Source organism: Bombina bombina, chromosome 8, assembly GCF_027579735.1.
Source record: "Bombina bombina isolate aBomBom1 chromosome 8, aBomBom1.pri, whole genome shotgun sequence".
NCBI lineage: Eukaryota > Metazoa > Chordata > Amphibia > Anura > Bombinatoridae > Bombina > Bombina bombina.
In genome coordinates, this window is record NC_069506.1 from 140,505,233 (window position 1) to 140,525,832 (window position 20,600).

The following is a 20,600-nucleotide window of genomic DNA, read 5'->3' on the forward strand; positions in this document are numbered from 1 at the left end:
ATATAATCCATGATAAAATAAAAATCTATGGGGAAAAAAGCTATAAAAAAGGGGTTATTTTCTTCATTAGATATAATCCACAAAGCGTCTGTGGCTCCTCTCGTCCTCCTCGACGGCAGCTCCTTACTGGTCATACTCGGCGGTGACGGGTCCTCTTGTCCTTCTCGACTGTGGCTTTTCTAGTCCTTCTTGACCGCAGCCCCTCTGGTCTTCCTCAGCGTTGGACAAAGGTAGAAAAGTTCACTCCAGCCTTGAAAATGAAGTAAAACAGACCTTTATTGCTTCATGGTCCATGCTTCATGGTCCACAATACAAACAATGTTTCAGACCTATTATAGGTCCTCAGCGTTGGCTCCTCTGGTCTTCGACGGCAGCTCCTCTGGTGTTCCTCAGTGTTGGCTACTCTGGTCTTCGGCAATGGCTCTTTTGGTCCTACTCAGCGGGGGGCGGCTCCCCTGGTGCTTCTCGGTGGTGGCAGCTCCTCTTATTCTTCCATCCTGTCTTCATGCTTGCTGTCCCACAGAATACTCATTTTTTCCTGTCAGTTTCTCCCTTTTATAGTGGTGTTCTGGCAGTTCTGTTGGCTGATTTAAAAAAAAAATCAAATAAAAAAAAAAGATTGCAAACATAATGAATATATGGGTGTTCTGTGGGAGTTTGATGGGCGTTCCATGGGAGTCACTTGTGAAACATTTCAGTTCATTTTATAATATTAAAATCACTGTCCATGTTAGATGCACCTTTTCAGCCGTTTCAGTCTTGCCAGGTTTTCAGTGGAGATCATTTCCAGTGTGAGAAATCTAGTGAATGTACAGTGAAACTTCAGTTACATATGTATTATTTTTTACTACATAGAAATAATTTTTGTTTGAATGAATGGACAGTCTATGTTGTTTAAACATACTATCAGACTTATTTATTTATTTTGCTTTTAAGAGGATTTCCTATAAGCGTCTAGGATATTTCTGGTAATCAAAAATATAAGTAAAGGTTGTATTTGTATCAGAGGTGCTATCTCACATCAGATGATGTAGACTTAACCCCTCTGAAGTTATTATGTGCCAAATGAGAGTTCAGGTAGAGACACAAAGTCAGTTTTAACTCAAATAGGCAGGAATTTAATATAAGACATAGATAGGTAAGTAATGGATCAGAGATACAATGTCAATACTTGCAACAGGAATTGTATATTACGGCAAAAGCCCAGCATACAACCTGACTCCTAGTTCCCTCTTTAATGAGATGACCGTTGCTGCAGAGATTTGGAAGGCAGTTGAGGCTTGTGTGTACGGAGAGTTTAAGCATACAGCGTCTCTCTGTGATGTGAGCTGAAGCGGTAGTTCCCTCTGAGCCGAGACCGGCAATAGCTGATGACGTCAGCGGGTGAGACACAGGCAGCGTCTCACACGCTGTGAAGCACAGAACTGACAGGAAGATTCAGCACAGCGTCAGGATACAACGAAGTAGAGCTTGGAGCCGGATTGGCTCAGCATTCACTAAGGTTAGTGAAAACAATAATCCAGCAAAAGGAATGGTAATTGAGGAGTTTAAATAGGGTAGAGAGGATTTAAGGGGGCCAATAGGAAGAGGCAAAAGAGGATCTGACACATCCCCCCCCCAAAGAACCCACAGCGAGGGTTCAAGGACTAGGGCGATCCGGATTCCGGCGATGAAATAAAGTAACACAGCGAGGTGCTGATACAGAGGATGCAGGTTCCCAAGAATCCTCAGTATGATCATAGCCCTTCCAATGGATCAAGTATTCCAAGTGTCCTCTACGGCGTCTGGAGTCGAGAACAGACTGGACCTCATATTACACATCCCGGGAGACATCATGTGAAACGGCATTAGATGGTAAATGACCATTATGACACGGTTTGATCAGGGAGACATGGAAAGTGGGGTGAATCCTGTACGAATCGGGGAGTCTAAGGGTGACTGTTGCTGGGTTTCTGATTGCCAGAATTGGGAATGGACCAATGTAGAGTTTACTCAACTTCCGCGATGGGGTATGCAAGCGAAGGTTTTTGGTAGACAACCAGACTAGCTGACCAACCTGGTACTGAGGTTGCGGAGTGTGTCGCAAATCATAGAACTTTTTATGGGATGCTTGAGCATGCTTGATGTTGTCCCGGGCAACAGCAAAGGTTTCTGAAATATCATTGACAGTATCGTTAACTGTCGGATTTGGTGATGGCAAGTAAGGTAGGTAGTCAATTCTAGGGTGGATTCCATGATTGATAAAAAACGGACTGAAACCAGTCGATGAATTAGTGGCATTATTGTAGGCAAATTCTGCCAATGCAAGATGGTCAGCCCAAGATTCCTGTTGATTGGAACAGAAACAGCGGAGATACTGTTCCAACCACTGATTCGTGCGCTCAGCTTGCCCATTGGTCTGGGGGTGATAAGAAGTAGTGAGTTTTTGAGATATATGCAAAGTCCTACAAAGAAGTCTCCAAAAGCGGGAAGTGAATTGTGATCCTCTGTCGGTTAAAATGACCAAGGGTAGGCCATGTAAGCGAACTATCTCTTTGATGAACATGTCACTCGTTTGTTGTGCGGTGGGTGTGCCAACCGCCGGTAAGAAATGGGCCATTTTTGACAGGAGATCGACTACTACAAGTATGGAGGTGTAGGAGGAAGATTTTGGAAGGTCGACAATGAAATCCATTGCAAGATGAGACCAGGGGGTCTCTGGGACTGGGTAAGGCTGTAAAAGGCCTACTGGGAAAGTATGTGATGGTTTGGTAGTCGCACAAGTGGTACAATGAGTGATGTAGTCGTGTACAGACGTGGTCATAGCTGGCCACCAGTAGTGTCGTTTAAGGAGATTCAAAGTTTTCCATTCTCCAAGGTGTCCTGTAAGAGGGGAGTCATGATGAGCATGGAGAAGAGTGGTCCTGTAGGTAGGCGGAATATAAAGTTGATCAGCATGGAAGTAAAGACCATTAAGTTTCTTATGGAGCAGATGTATAGGTTTCGTGGGATCCTCAAGCTGAGATTTCTGGAAGGCTGGATCTGAGTTAACAATCATGCCTAAGAATTTTGAACTAGGGATGATAGAGGTTGGGTTGTCAGTCAAAGGTGGTCTAGTGTCTCTTCTGGATAAAGCGTCAGCCTTACCATTGCGGATCCCAGGGCGGTACATGATGACAAAATCAAAGCGGGAGAAGTACAAGTTCCACCGAAGTTGTCTGGCAGACAACGTCCTGTTTTGTTGCAAATATTGCAAATTTTTGTGGTCTGTTATAATGATAGTGGGAAACTTGGCACCTTCCAAGAGGTGTCTCCACTGGTCAAAAGCAGATTTTATTGCTAGCAGTTCTTTCTCCCCAACGGGATAATTTTGTTCAGCTGGAAGCATGAGCCTGGACAAATAAGCCACAGGATGCATAGAGTCAGTGAGCGATTGTTTTTGTGACAGCACTGCCCCCAGAGCGTAATCTGAAGCATCGACCTCAACTATATATTGCAATTCTGCATCAGGGAATGTAAGTATTGGTGCGGTGGTGAAGTCAGTTTTTAATTTCTCAAAAACCTTCTGACAGTCTGAAGTCCAGTTGAATGGTTGAGATTGTTTTGTTAGGTCAGTAAGGGGTCTGGCAGTATGAGCGAAGTTTTTAATAAATTTAAGATAAAAATTCGCAAAAACGAGGAATCTTTGCACCTCTTTTCTGGTTTTTGGGGTTGGCCACTGAATGATGGCTTGGATTTTAGAATCATCCATCTTAATGCCTTTATTAGATATGACATAGCCTAAAAATGCGACTTGTGAGCTATTAAACTCACATTTTTCTAATTTCGCATACAATCTGTGTTCACGGAGCCGTGCTAGTACAGTTCTTACATGTGTGATATGTTCTTGTTGATTGTCAGAAAATATAAGTATATCATCTAGATATACAACGATGAAATTATCTAAAATGTCTTTAAATATATCATTTATGAAGCACTGAAATGTAGCTGGAGCATTACACAACCCGAAAGGCATGACTGTATATTCATACAGGCCATAACGAGTTCTGAAAGCTGTTAACCATTCATCTCCAGCCCTCATTCGTATGAGATTATAAGCCCCCCGAAGGTCCAACTTTGTGAAGACCTTTGCAGTACGTAATCTCTCAATTAGCTCAGGAATGAGCGGTAAGGGGTAGCGATTTTTCTTAGTTCTCTTATTAAGCTCCCTATAATCAATGATAGGCCTAAGTGACTGGTCTTTGTTCTTTACAAAAAAGATACCAGCCCCAGCTGGAGAGGTGGAGGGTCTTATAAAACCCTTTGCGAGATTTTCTTGCAAATAAAGTTTTAAATGATCTAGTTCGGGTTTAGAGAGTGGATATATGTGACCTACAGGTATGGTTGCGCCTGGCAATAAGTCGATAGGACAGTCATATGGCCTATGTGGTGGGAGTGTTTGTGCATCAACCTTGTTGAAAACATCTTGAAAATCAGAATAATCGTCTGGTATTGTGATGGTGGTTGAGAGTAAAATGTTGTTAATGGGGTAGCATGTCTGTGAACAATATGATGAAGATAGATTAACAGTCATATGCTCCCAATCAAAATCAGGTTTATGTATTTGTAACCAGGTGAGCCCAAGGATAATAGGGAAAAGGGGACTAGGTATAACGTCAAAGCTAATTGACTCCCGGTGACCAGTGTTAGAGTGCATAAGTAAAGGTATGGTTTCTAAAGTTATGGGACCTGTTGAAAGAGATGAGCCATCCACCAAATTAATAGAGACAGGAGACTGTTTTGCTTGTGTAGGTATTTTATTACTATTTACAAGATCGAAATCTATATAATTCCCTGATGCACCAGTATCGATAACTGCGTCAATCCTTATACTGTGTTGATCCCACTGTAAGGTAAGAGGTATAGATATATGAGGTGGTGTTAACTTTGTAAATGATAAAGTAAGAGTATTTGTAGTATTCTTACCTAATTTCGTCTTCTTTAACAGAGGACAGGCATTCACATCATGCTCTGGGGCAGCGCAGTACATGCACAATCTATGTGCTCTTCTTCCATTTTCCTCTGTTGAGAGGGGGCCTCTAATAAAGCCGATATCCATGGGAGATTCAGTCTCCTTAGGAAGAGTTGAGGAAGGATTGTAGCGTCTGTAAGAAGCTGGTGGGTTGTTTGCCCTTTCTTGTTTGCGTTCGCGCAACCTTCTATCAATAGTGGTACAGTGGATGAACAAATCTTCCAATCTCTCTGGGACACCAGTGCGAGACAGTTCATCCTTGATGTCCTCAGAGAGCCCAGCTCTAAATTGGTGTTTAAGTGATGGTTCATTCCACTTAGAATCAATTGCATATATTTTAAACTGTGAGATGTAATTCTCAACTGGTTGTCTGCCTTGTCGCAGGGCCCTAAGAGAGGTTTCTGCGGACTCCTGTTTAAATGGATCATCATAAAGTAATGAAAATGCTGTTAAGAATTCCTGTATGGAATTTAATATGGGGTTTTGTGTTTCAAACAGGCTGTCCGCCCAAGCACGGGGCTCACCCCTCAAATAAGAAATTGTTGTTAGTACCTTTATTCTGTCATTATTATATGTTCTTGGTTTAAGTTCAAACAATAAGAGACAAGCGTTTCTAAACTCTTTAAATGTAGCTCTATTACCAGTGAATTTGTCTGGCAATGAAACCTGAGGCTCAGGGAGTACTTCTGTATGTGCAGGTTTAGCTGTATAGAACTCTCTAAAACAATCTTTCAGTACCTGGTTTTCAGTTTGTACCTCCCTGAGTGTTTGAGTGATAGTATCCATACGTTGTGAAAGAGAGGTAACCTGGTTTGCTAATTCATTCACATCCATAATTGCTTATAACCTCTAATTTTAGGCTGGATTATTATATCAGACTTATTTATTTATTTTGCTTTTAAGAGGATTTCCTATAAGCGTCTAGGATATTTCTGGTAATCAAAAATATAAGTAAAGGTTGTATTTGTATCAGAGGTGCTATCTCACATCAGATGATGTAGACTTAACCCCTCTGAAGTTATTATGTGCCAAATGAGAGTTCAGGTAGAGACACAAAGTCAGTTTTAACTCAAATAGGCAGGAATTTAATATAAGACATAGATAGGTAAGTAATGGATCAGAGATACAATGTCAATACTTGCAACAGGAATTGTATATTACGGCAAAAGCTCAGCATACAACCTGACTCCTAGTTCCCTCTTTAATGAGATGACCGTTGCTGCAGAGATTTGGAAGGCAGTTGAGGCTTGTGTGTACGGAGAGTTTAAGCATACAGCGTCTCTCTGTGATGTGAGCTGAAGCGGTAGTTCCCTCTGAGCCGAGACCGGCAATAGCTGATGACGTCAGCGGGTGAGACACAGGCAGCGTCTCACACGCTGTGAAGCACAGAACTGACAGGAAGATTCAGCACAGCGTCAGGATACAACGAAGTAGAGCTTGGAGCCGGATTGGCTCAGCATTCACTAAGGTTAGTGAAAACAATAATCCAGCAAAAGGAATGGTAATTGAGGAGTTTAAATAGGGTAGAGAGGATTTAAGGGGGCCAATAGGAAGAGGCAAAAGAGGATCTGACACATACTTTAAACGAGGGGTCAGCGACCTTGGCTCTCCAGATGTTTTGGAACTATATTTACCATGATACTAAGACAGCCTTTAGGCTGTCTGAGCACAGTGGAGGCTCCTCCATATGCGCACAGCTGCATGTGAACCTCCAGCCCAAATTAAGAGAAAAAAAAATTCTGAATAACATATAATTTTTCCAATAGCCCCCCCTATTGGAAAAATTATATTTAATTTCTACCCCAAAAATGTAAAAGCCAAACTGTTTTATTTTTTTAAAAGAAAAAAAAAATTGTAACCTCCCTTTTTTAATTTTTTTTCTTATTATTATTATTTTGCCTGTCATATCACTGCTATTACATTTGCCTGCAGCCTGCTCCCAGCCTCCAACCCATACCTATAGTGTCTTAATCGCACAGATCAGCCTGTGCAACAGTGCGAGTGAGCAGAGGTGGTGCTATCGGTCCGGATACGTGACGTCATCACTCCAATCATGTAATGATGCTTTACGAGGCTCCTCCCCCTCAACGGCGTGAAATCTCATTGTGGAGATAGCTGTTGAGCTGAGAGGAGCTAATTTCTGGCAAGTTAGAATTTGGTGCGTGGCATGGCGTGTGGGCACTTTAACAGATAAGGGTAAACATAAATAACATTACCCATAATTCCTTTGTTGCACATGATTCCCTATGCTTCCGTCCAGGACAAATGAGCATTCACTTGATGGAGTAGAAACTAAGTTAGCGGCTAAATGGAGCTAGAAATGCATGAAGAAACCTAGATTTCCCTTCATTGCCACCTTCAGTGATTTCATCAAATCAGCTGCACTACAGTCAACTAAATTTAGCTCTGTAGTGTCCCTTAGCTGCCAGAATGTAGCAGCTTTCTGGTTTTTAAGAGGTTAAAACTGTTGGTGCATATAGCATGTTGTCATTTTTCTGGTGTTTTCTTATCTGCTTTGATTTCCATATATATATAAATATAATAGGGAAACTTTTTAATTGTAATTTTAAAAAATTAGCTTTTTTAGAAAAGTTTTGCAAATATTATGAGCACTATAATGGTGATAGTAAATGGAATAAAACAGTGTTTTTTTGTTTTTTGTATTTCACATTTTGTATTTTAACAAATATGATATGTTTGCTTATGTATAAATATTTACATTGTAGATTGTCTTGATAAAGGCTCAATTGTGGAGCCGAAACGTTGACCTGAATTATGTCATTTTTTACTGAATAAATAAAGAATCAACTATAAAAAGACCAGTGAGTGCCCTTTATTTTTCATATGGATACGTATAAAGAGTGATTGAGGAGTCACCCAGGCATTACAGAAAGAGAAGAGGTTGGAGTGCATGGAGTGCAGAATAAATAAATATATATATATATCACTTTTCTCATAAAGTAAAAGGAGTGTCCATACTTTAGCAGCTCAAAGATTCCCTTAAGGTTTTACTGTTTTTACAATATATATATATAAAAGCTATTTTACATAACTGGTCCGTGAACCTCCATTTGAATAACCCACGAGCCGCCACTGTCATGGGAAATGTAGTTCCAAAACATCAGGAGAGTCAAGGTTGCTGACCCCTGCATTAAACAGCCCCCCCCCCCCACACCGAGATTACAGATTGGCAATGTTGTCGGACTTTTGCTGAAGTCGTGAACCCTATTATTTCCTATGGGAGGCACGTCGCCACTAGTCGGAACAGATAGGGTCGGCTCACTTTCTTTGAATACATCGCCAGACCCATGGGTTGCAAAACTGCCGACTCCAAAAAAGTAATTTCTCATGGGTCTGACAATGTATGGATCATCAGGGCCTTTGATATCTTAAAAGCTCTATGAGATCATTTTAAAGCTGTTTTGCATGAATTAGTACAATAATATAATTTTTATAGTACCATAAACGTAATATTTGTGTACCATGCAGCTATAGCTTATTTATATAACATTTCAATGTTTATTATCAGATGCTTGAGTTTTTTAATTAATTAGTACATTTGGTTTAAAAAAGATTCTAGCATCTCATTTACTAAAATGTTCAGCATTTGAAACAGACATACAAACAAACAAACCAAATATCTTTTACTTTAAGAAGCTGGGAACACATCAGGATTTTTTAGATTTCTGTGTAATGTAAAAACCTGTGCAAATGCTCTAGGTTGCCAATAAACAAAATGTCAAACTGTTAAATATCGATTACGGAAACGGGAACGTTGATAAAAATCCCGGTTAAGAAGTTTAAATTAACTAAGAAACATGAAAATGAGAGTATGAAATAAAAACAATGATTTAAAGCCATTTTTATTTAGTTTTTCACTTGTTTCCAGCAGATCTCGGTAGCTGTACGAGATAGCGGATATATGTCTATTAAATACATATACACTATATCACCAGAAGTATGTGGACATCCCTACTAATTGAGTTTAAGGGTTTAAGCCAAGCTCACTGCTAATAGGTGCATAAAATCCAGCACATACTGTAGCTATAGCCATGAAACATTGGTAGTACAAAAAGTCATACTATAGAGATCAGTTACTTTAACATAGAATTTTCATTGGATGCCACCTTTGCCACAGTTTGTGAAATTTCTGCCCAACTAGGCCAGATTACAAGTGGCGCTATTTCCCCCCCACACACACACACAATTGCGCACAAGTGTCGCTAGAACTAAGCTCTTGAAGTTTAAATTAAAGTTTGTTCACGAGAGAAACCTGATGAGAGACAGCTTTGGGACTTCAGATATTGCGACCATGTTAACTTCTTCCTCCATAGACTTCAATGGAGCATGCTGATAAAAAAAAAAACCTAGCACTTATTGCTATGATCATATATAGGTGTAGATATATATATATATATATATATATATATATATAGGATATTTGTTTAAAAATACATAGAACATATTCTGCTATGTGCAGAACATTGGAATGTGAAATATTTACAGTAAAAATACAGTATAACACTTTATTAAATATGAATATTGCATAAATATGCTTTTATATGTTTTCATCTACTTGACTACAAAGGGCTCTAATGCACTTATGTATATGTCTGTATATGTATACATATGTATTTATGTGTTTATATGTGTATATATGTCTGTAAATATATATATATATATATATATATATATATATATATATATATATATATATATATATATATACACATAAACACATTAATACACACAGAGAGAAGCGCACTCACAGGAAAGAACAACCAGCTCAATACCATTGTAAGCCTGTTCTATGGCAATTTTACACCTGGGCACAGCTTCTTTTAGCCCAGTAATGCTTTTAACAGAGCATTTTCCTGTAGTATAAAAGTCTGATCTCGCCTATTATGGCCAGTCCAGCGCCAAAATACCAGGCAATTCCTCTCTGAACAAGGAACACAGCAACCCCAGACGATCGTTTCGGCCTTCATTGGGCCTCGTCAGTGAGGTGTAGCCATATTCCTCTAAGCACACTGAGCAAGGAGTCTACGTCTGGTTTCCCCTTTTTCCCATCAGGATACTAAATACACACAGAGAGAAGTGCACTCACAGGAACGAACAACCAGCTCAATACCATTGTAAGCCTGTTTTATGGCGATTTACCACCTGGGTACAGCTTCTTTTAGCCCAGTAATGCTTTTCACAGAATAGATCTTTCCTGTAGTATATCAGTCTGATCCTGCCTATTACGGTCAGTCCAGCACCGCAATACCAGGCAATTCTTCTCTGAACAAGGAGCACAGCAAACCCAGATGATCATTACGGCCTTCATTGGGCCTCGTCAGTGAGGGGTAGCTGAATATATCTACATATTGACATGATAAACGTATTCACATATGTACAAATGTCAAATATACATAAAAACCACCTTAAAAGCCAGTCAATCAAGAACTGAAATTGAATCCACATTAAAATTTAAAAAATCACATAAGTCCCATTGGTATAAATCACAGGCCCCATACACAGTCATGTATCTTGATAAAGGCCTGTGAGACCAAGCATCTGGTAAGCCTTATTTCTACATCTATATCTATTTTGAACATACTACACTATATTAATTATCTTTTTACAGATAATTCCAGTTAGGAGCAGAATACCCAATGAAATCTCTGAACTGTCATCTGTGGTCACAGCACTAACCCTGCAGCACCCAGCTGCACTACTTTACAATACACAGCTGAACCTTGAGAATAATTTTTTATTTCACTAACTTTTAGTTTTGGATTAGTTTTTTTCAACAATTGCACTTTTTGGCAATTTTTGAGCAATTTTTGACCAATTTTCCACATATATTTTTGCTTTTTAATATTTTTGCATTCTTTTCCTTGGTTGAAAGATTTTTTACTTCATTTTCATTTTTTCACTATTCTTTCACCAATTCAAATTATTATTTTTTTAGGGATCACAACTATAATCACTTGGATATTCCACACTATAACCTCACTGCATTTGGGATTACAAGTTACTCTCTACTCACAGGAACATTTTGTGACTTTTCAAAGGATCACAGGCCACGACCCCGCTGGGTGCCTATTGCTATATTTGAGAACTGATAAGGTGGTGTAGTACTGCTTTAGTGCTACTCTCCTCATACATTTATATATTTTATATATATATATATATATATATATATATATATAAACACACATGTATGTATCTGTATGTTAAATCTCTTTACAGTGCTTTTTTTCCTAACATCTGAGACCTCATATCTTTAACCCCTTAAGGACCGAGGACGTGCAGGGTACGTCCTCAAAAAAATACAGTTAACGACCAAGGACGTACCCTGCACGTCCTCGGTCTGGAAAGCAGCTGGAAACAATCCTGCTCGCTTCCAGCTGCTTTCCGGTTATTGCAGTGATGCCTCGATATCGAGGCATCCTGCAATAACACTTTTTATCCATCCGATGCAGAGAGAGACACTCTGTAGCCCTCTCTGCACCGGACATCGATGGCCGGTATCGTTGGTGGGTGGGAGCCGGTGTGAGAGGCGGGTGGCGGCCATCGATGTTCCTTGTGATGTGGAGGGGGGCGGGATTGTGGGCATGGATGGCCGGGGGCGTGCACGGGGAGGGAGCGGGTGGGAACTGCTACACTACAGAAAAATTAGTATTAAAAGTGGGAAAAAGGGGGGCAATCGATTGTGAAAAAAAGATCAGTCAGGGGTGGGGGTTGGTCTGTGGGGGGGGGAAGCTACACTACAGAAAAAAACGGAAAAAAAAAATAAAACACATTTTTTTTTGCAAACTGGGTACTGGCAGACAGTTGCTAGTACCCAAGATGGCCCCAATAAGGCAGAGGGGGAGGGTTAGAGAGCTGTTGGGGGGGGGGTCAGGGAGGTTGGGGGCTAAGGGGGGATCCTACACAGCAGCATATGTAAATATGCTATAAAAATAATTCAAAGATACCTTTTATTTTAGTACTGGCAGACTTTCTGCCAGTACTTAAGATGGCGGGGACAATTGTGAGGTGGGGGAGGGAAGGGAGCTGTTTGGGAGGGATCATGGGGTGTGATGTGTCAAGTGGAAGGCTGATATCTACACTAAAGCTAAAATTAACCATGCAAGCTCCCTACAAACTACCTAATTAACCCCTTCACTGCTAGCCATAATACACGTGTGATGCGCAGCAGCTTTTAGCGGCCTTCTAATTACCAAAAAGCAATGCCAAAGCAATATATGTCTGCTATTTCTGAACAAAGGGGATCCCAGAGAAGCATTTACAACAATTTGTGCCATAATTGCACAAGCTGTTTGTAAATAATTTCAGTGAGAAACCTAAAATTGTGAAAAATGTAAGTTGTTTTTTTTAAATTTGATTGCATTTGGCGGTGAAATGGTGGCATGAAATATACCAAAATGGGCCTAGATCAATACTTGGGGTTGTCTACTACACTAAAGCTAAAATTAACCCTAGAAGCTCCCTACATGCTCCCTAATTAACCCCTTCACTGCTGGGCATAATACACGTGTGGTGCGCAGTGGCATTTAGCAGCCTTCTAATTACCAAAAAGCAAAGCCAAAGCCATATGTCTGCTATTTATGAACAAAGGGGATCCCAGAGAAGCATTTACAACCATTTATGCCATAATTGCATAAGTTGTTTGTAAATAATTTCAGTGAGAAACCTAAAGTTTATGAAAATATTTGTGAAAAAGTGAACAATTTTTTTTATTTGATCGCATTTGGCGGTGAAATGGTGGCATGAAATATACCAAAATGGGCCTAGATCAATACTTTGGGATGTCTTCTAAAAAAAAATATATACATGTGAAGGGATATTCAGGGATTCCTGAAAGATATAAGTGTTCCAATGTAACTAGCGCTAATTTTGAAAAAAAGTGGTTTGGAAATAGCAAAGTGCTACTTGTATTTATTGCCCTATAACTTGCAAAAAAAGCAAAGAACATGTAAACATTGGGTATTTCTAAACTCAGGACAAAATTTAGAAACTATTTAGCATGGGTGTTTTTTGGTGGTTGTAGATATGCAACAGATTTTGGGGTCAAAGTTAGAAAAAATGTGTTTTTCCATTTTTTCCTCATATTTTGTATTTTATTTATAGCAAATTATAAGATATGATGAAAATAATGGTATCTTTAGAAAGTCCATTTAATGGCGAGAAAAACTGTATATAATATGTGTGGGTACAGTAAATGAGTAAGAGGAAAATTACAGCTAAACACAAACACCGCAGAAATGCAAAAATAGCCTTGGTCCCAGACGGTCAACACATTGAATAGTGGTCTGGTCACTAAGGGGTTAAACCCTTATAACTTTTTTTATGCAATAATTTTTTTAAATATTTTTTATTATATAGTGTTATTATGAGTGTAACTGTACTTTTTAAATGTATTTTTTATGTGTTTTGTGACACTTTTTATTAGGGTGTAACAGTTAACCAGAGCTCTGAGGTTGTGCTATCCCATTGCTAGTTAAATTGAATTGCGCTCAAGTGATTGCGTTTACTTTCAACTTGCCATGATAAACCTAATATCACTCCCACACAACTGTTAGTGCGCCACTCGTAATCTAACCCAATGTTACTTCATTAAAAAAACTATTGCATTCATATATACACTTTCTGATAAAAAAATATTTTATATAAAAGTTATTAAAATGTTTTTAAAAGGGTTAAAATGTATATGGTATATGGAAAGGTATTTGACTGGAAAGGGCTATAGTGTGTGTGTGTATGTGTATATATATATATATATATATATATATATATATATATTGTTAAAAAGGTGAACTGGAAATCAGTGATAAATAGTAAGCAACCTACAACCCAATACTGATACTTAAAGCACCTAAGTGCTGCCTATAAACAAAATGCGGGGAGTGTGAGGGTCCCCACCTGAACACTTCCAGTGAAATATAAGTACAACTACAAAGATGTGAATAAAAAGACTGAAAATAGGCGCAGATAATGATATTGATAGACTGTCAGCTGAAAGGCTAATAAATGCAAAAATATATGTAAAAATATACTAGTATGTGAAAGAATATACTGCGAGGGAAAACGGTAAGACTACTACCTGTCTAAAAAAAAAAACTTTCACTTTAATGGTATATATAAAAAATATATCTGAAACAAAACATATGTTGAATATGTAAATAAATAGATGGTAAAAGAAGCCTAGATAAAAACTCTACAAGCAATTCATATATAAAAATATATATGTAAATGAAAATACAACATATATGTGAAGGTTCAACAGAGCTAAATAGCTAATCAGTGTATAAATGTCTGATATGCACATAAAACACACACACAAAACAGAAGGCTTACATTAAAAGCATTAGAAATAAATCAACTAATTTGGGAAATCAACCAAAAATAAATGCCAAATTTGATCAGTCACATATATTGACAATGAAATGATGTGATATACCACAAATCACATAAATATGGTCTCAGTCCTGTCAGACATTGAAGGCTGAAAAACGTTGATGCATATAAATGAATAGATTGTCCTAAAACGTATCATATGAGGTAAGTGACACGCATAGATTCAAATAGGATACAACAGGATAAAATAATACAAGGATATCAGATATACTTTGTATATATACCATTGAAGTGAAAGGGGTTTATAGACAGGTAGTAGTCTTACTGTTTCCCTCGCAGTATATTCTTTCACATACTAGTATATTTTTGTATTTATTAGCCTTTCAGCTGACAGCCTCTCAGTATCATTATCTGCGACTATTTTCAGTCTTTATATATATATATATATATATATATATATATATATATATATATATATATATATATATAAAAGTGTATTTATGTCTTAATATTTATATACATATAAACATATATACAAATGTATATACATATATGCACTTTGGAGCATATACACTTTGGTGCCATTTCCAGTTAAATACTTTTAAACATAAAAAAATTAATTTTTAACCAAATTTAATCTTTATATTGTATTCCTGTGTTTTTAATGTAAATATTTTGCATTCCAATGTTCTTCATTTACAAGAAAATGTTCTTTATATTTTAACTATTTTTTTCTATATATCTGAGTGTATATATATATATATATATATATATATATATATATGTGTGTATATGTGTGTGTGTGTGTGTATGTGAACAGATGTATTTATGTGTTTATATTTACCTATAAGCACATAAATACATATGTACGGTATATAGATATATACATACTGTTTGTGTATTAGAGCCCTTTGTAGTAAATAAAAACACGTAAAAGCATATTTTTACACAATATTCATATTTAATAAAGTGTTATACTGTGTATTTACTGTAAATATTTCACATTCCAATGTTCTGCACATAGCAGAATATGTTCTATGTATTTTTAAATAGATATTCCTATATATCTATATATATCTATACCTTTATATAAGTGTGTGTGTGTATGTATGTATGTGTGTATATACTGTATATACTGTGTATATATATATATATATATATATATATATATATATATATATATATATATATATATATATATATGTAGAAATATGTATTTATGAATAAATAGAACTTATTCTTCTATGTGAAGACCATTGGAATGTGAAATATTAATATTTTCATGTCGGGTTAGCACACTTGAGAAAATGTGCGAGTAGGTTCCCCCCCCCCCCACACTTTTCTTGTTCCATTAACTTCTGTGGGTGAATACGTTAATGTGGTTGCAATATTCAAATTTCAGCTTTTGCGCACGTGGGGCTAGCATGTGAGCAAAAACGTTTTACTTTTAACTTGTAAACTATCTCTACCCAGCTTATTTCTAACTTAGCACTCAAGTGGAATAGATAAATAGCACTCCACTTGTAATCTAGCCCATTTTTTCTTTTAACCCTTACACTTTACGTGATGTCTTCACTCTGGCTAACCCACTGAGTGCAAATTTTGTTTGTGCTTAAGCTCACCCGTTAACTTTTAACTTGTAACATGCTTACTAGTTCACTTTGTCTCTAACTAGATCTGCTCCGGGCAACTGGAAGTGTTATTGTTGTTTAGTGAAAGCGTCTAGTAGCAACAGCAGACTAGCCACAAAGTGGTAAATCACGTAAACTGCTGCCAAGTGCTGAAGCACTACTGTATAGAAATTGACTATCATCTGTTGCATCACTCGCTACAGAGTTCCAACCACACCAGCATGCACAGTGCTAAGTGTTGGCTAGAGTGGTGTATTGCGCACTGCTACTGGACTCTGGAGCAATAAAAACAGAATTTATGCTTACCTGATAAATTGCTTTCTCCAACGGTGTGTCCGGTCCACGGCGTCATCCTTACTTGTGGGATATTCTCTTCCCCAACAGGAAATGGCAAAGAGTCCCAGCAAAGCTGGTCACATGATCCCTCCTAGGCTCCGCCCACCCCAGTCATTCGACCGACGGACAGGAGGAAATATATATAGGAGAAACCATATGATACCGTGGTGACTGTAGTTAGAGAAAATAATTCATCAGACCTGATTAAAAAACCAGGGCGGGCCGTGGACCGGACACACCGTTGGAGAAAGCAATTTATCAGGTAAGCATAAATTCTGTTTTCTCCAACATTGGTGTGTCCGGTCCACGGCGTCATCCTTACTTGTGGGAACCAATACCAAAGCTTTAGGACACGGATGAAGGGAGGGAGCAAATCAGGTCACCTAAATGGAAGGCACCACGGCTTGCAAAACCTTTCTCCCAAAAATAGCCTCCGAAGAAGCAAAAGTATCAAATTTGTAAAATTTGGCAAAAGTGTGCAGTGAAGACCAAGTCGCTGCCTTACATATCTGGTCAACAGAAGAGAGAGGTAGAAGTCGCTTTTTGACCTCTCCTTTTACCAGAATAAACAACAAACAAGGAAGATGTTTGTCTGAAATCTTTAGTAGCCTCTAAATAGAATTTTAGAGCACGGACTACGTCCAAATTGTGTAACAAACGTTCCTTCTTTGAAACTGGATTCGGACACAAAGAAGGTACAACTTTCTCCTGGTTAATATTTTTGTTGGAAACAACTTTCGGAAGAAAACCAGGCTTAGTACGCAAAACCACCTTATCTGCATGGAACACCAGATAGGGCGGAGAACACTGCAGAGCAGATAACTCTGAAACTCTTCTAGCAGAAGAAATTGCAACCAAAAACAAAACTTTCCAAGATAATAACTTAATATCTACGGAATGTAAGGGTTCAAACGGAACCCCTTGAAGAACTGAAAGAACTAGATTTAGACTCCAGGGAGGAGTCAAAGGTCTGTAAACAGGCTTGATCCTAACCAGAGCCTGAACAAATGCTTGAACATCTGGCACAGCTGCCAGTCTTTTGTGAAGTAAAACAGATAAAGCAGAGATCTGTCCCTTCAGAGAACTTGCAGATAATCCTTTCTCAAAACCTTCTTGTAGAAAGGATAGAATCTTAGGAATTTTTATCTTGTTCCATGGGAATCCTTTAGATTCACACCAACAGATATATTTTTTCCATATTTTATGGTAAATTTTTCTAGTTACAGGCTTTCTAGCCTGAATCAGAGTATCTATTACAGAATCTGAAAACCCACGCTTTGATAAAATCAAGCGTTCAATCTCCAAGCCGTTAGTTGGAGGGAAACCAGATTCGGATGTTCGAATGGACCCTGAACAAGAAGGTCCTGTCCCAAAGGTAGCTTCCATGGTGGAGCCGATGACATATTCACCAGGTCTGCATACCAAGTCCTGCGTGGCCACGCAGGAGCTATCAAGATCACCGAGGCCCTCTCCTGATTGATCCTGGCTACCAGCCTGGGGATGAGAGGAAACGGTGGGAATACATAAGCTAGGTTGAAGGTCCAAGGTGCTACTAGTGCATCTACTAGGGTCGCCTTGGGATACCTGGATCTGGACCCGTAGCAAGGAACCTTGAAGTTCTGACGAGACGCCATCAGATCCATGTCTGGAATGCCCCATAATTGAGTTATTTGGGCAAAGATTTCCGGATGGAGTTCCCACTCCCCCGGATGGAATGTCTGACGACTCAGAAAATCCGCTTCCCAATTTTCCACTCCTGGGATGTGGATCGCAGACAAGTGGCAGGAGTGATCCTCCGCCCATTGAATTATCTTGGTCACTTCTTTCATCGCCAGGGAAGTCCTTGTTCCCCCCTGATGATTGATATATGCAACGGTCGTCATGTTGTCTGACTGAAACCTTATGAATTTGGCCTTTGCTAGTTGAGGCCAAGCTCTGAGAGCATTGAATATCGCTCTCAGTTCCAGAATGTTTATCGGGAGAAGAGACTCTTCCCGAGACCATAGACCCTGAGCTTTCAGGGATTCCCAGACCGCGCCCCAGCCCACTAGGCTGGCGTCGGTCGTGACAATGACCCACTCTGGTCTGCGGAAGCTCATTCCCTGTGACAGATTGTCCAGGGTCAGCCACCAACTGAGTGAATCTCTGGTCTTTTGATCTACTTGAATCGTCGGAGACAAGTCTGTATAATCCCCATTCCACTGTCTGAGCATGCACAGTTGTAATGGTCTTAGATTAATTCGTGCAAAAGGAACTATGTCCATTGTTGCAACCATCAATCCTATTACTTCCATGCACTGCGCTATGGAAGGACGAGGAACAGAATGAAGTACTTGACAAGAGCTTAGAAGTTTTGATTTTCTGACCTCTGTCAGAAAAATCCTCGTTTCTAAGGAATCTATTATTGTTCCCAAGAAGGGAACTCTTGTTGACGGGGACAGAGAACTTTTTTCTTTGTTCACCTTCCATCCGTGAGATCTGAGAAAGGCTAGGACGATGTCCGTATGAGCCTTTGCTTTTGACAGGGACGACGCTTGAATCAGGATGTCGTCCAATTAAGGTACTACTGCAATGCCCCTTGGTCTTAGAACCGCTAGAAGGGACCCTAGTACCTTTGTGAAAATCCTTGGAGCAGTGGCTAATCCAAATGGAAGTGCCACAAACTGGTAATGCTTGTCCGGAAAAGCGAACCTTAGGAACTGATGATGTTCCTTGTGGATAGGAATATGTAGGTACGCATCCTTTAAATCCACGGTAGTCATAAATTGATTTTCCTGGATAGTAGGTAGGATCCTTCGAATAGTTTCCATTTTGAACGATGGTACCCTGAGAAATTTGTTTAGGATCTTTAGATCCAAAATTGGTCTGAATGTTCCTTCTTTTTTGGGAACTATGAACAGATTGGAATAAAATCCCATTCCTTGTTCTCTTATTGGAACTGGATGTATCACTCCCATCTTTAACAGGTCTTCTACACAATGTAAGAATGCCTGTCTCTTTATTTGGTTTGAAGATAATTGAGACCTGTGGAACCTTCCCCTTGGGGGTAGTTCCTTGAATTCCAGGAGATAACCTTGAGAAACTATTTCTAGCGCCCAAGGATCCTGAACATCTCTTGCCCAAGCCTGAGCAAAGAGAGAAAGTCTGCCCCCCACTAGATCCGGTCCCGGATCGGGGGCTATCCCTTCATGCTGTTTTGGTAGCAGTGGTAGGCTTCTTGGCCTGCTTACCCTTGTTCCAGCCTTGCATTGGTTTCCAGGCTGGTTTGGGTTGTGAAGTATTACCCTCTTGCTTAGAGGATACAGAATTAGAGACTGGTCCGTTTCTGCGAAAGGGACGAAAATTAGGCTTATTATTAGCCTTAAAAGACCTATCCTGTGGGAGGGTGTGGCCCTTTCCCCCAGTGATGTCTGAAATAATCTCTTTCAAATCAGGTCCAAATAATGTTTTACCTTTGAAAGGAATGTTAAGCAATTTTGTCTTGGAAGACACATCCGCTGACCAAGACTTTAGCCAAAGCACTCTGCGCGCCACGACAGCAAACCCTGAATTTTTCGCCGCTAATCTAGCTAATTGCAAAGCGGCATCTAAAACAAAAGAGTTAGCCAATTTAAGTGCTTGAACTCTGTCCATAACCTCCTCATACGAAGATTCTTTACTGAGCGATTTTTCTAGTTCCTCGAACCAGAAACACGCTGCCGTAGTGACAGGAACAATGCATGAAATTGGTTGTAGAAGGTAACCTTGCTGTACAAAAATCTTTTTAAGCAAACCCTCTAATTTCTTATCCATAGGATCTTTGAAAGCACAACTATCTTCGATAGGAATAGTAGTGCGTTTGTTTAGAGTAGAAACCGCCCCCTTGACCTTGGGGACTGTCTGCCATAAGTCCTTTCTGGGGTCGACTATAGGAAATAATTTCTTAAATATAGGGGGGGGAACAAAAGGTATGCCGGGCCTTTCCCACTCTTTATTTACTATGTCCGCCACCCGCTTGGGTATAGGAAAAGCGTCGGGGGGCACCGGAACCTCTAGGAACTTGTCCATCTTACATAATTTCTCTGGAATGACCAAATTGTCACAATCATCCAGAGTAGATAACACCTCCTTAAGCAGTGCGCGGAGATGTTCTAATTTAAATTTAAATGTCACAACATCAGGTTCAGCTTGATGAGAAATTTTTCCTGAATCTGAAATTTCTCCATCAGACAAAACCTCCCTCATGGCCCCTTGAGATTGGTGTGAGGGTATGTCAGAACAGTTATCATCAGCGTCCTCTTGCTCTTCAGTGTTTA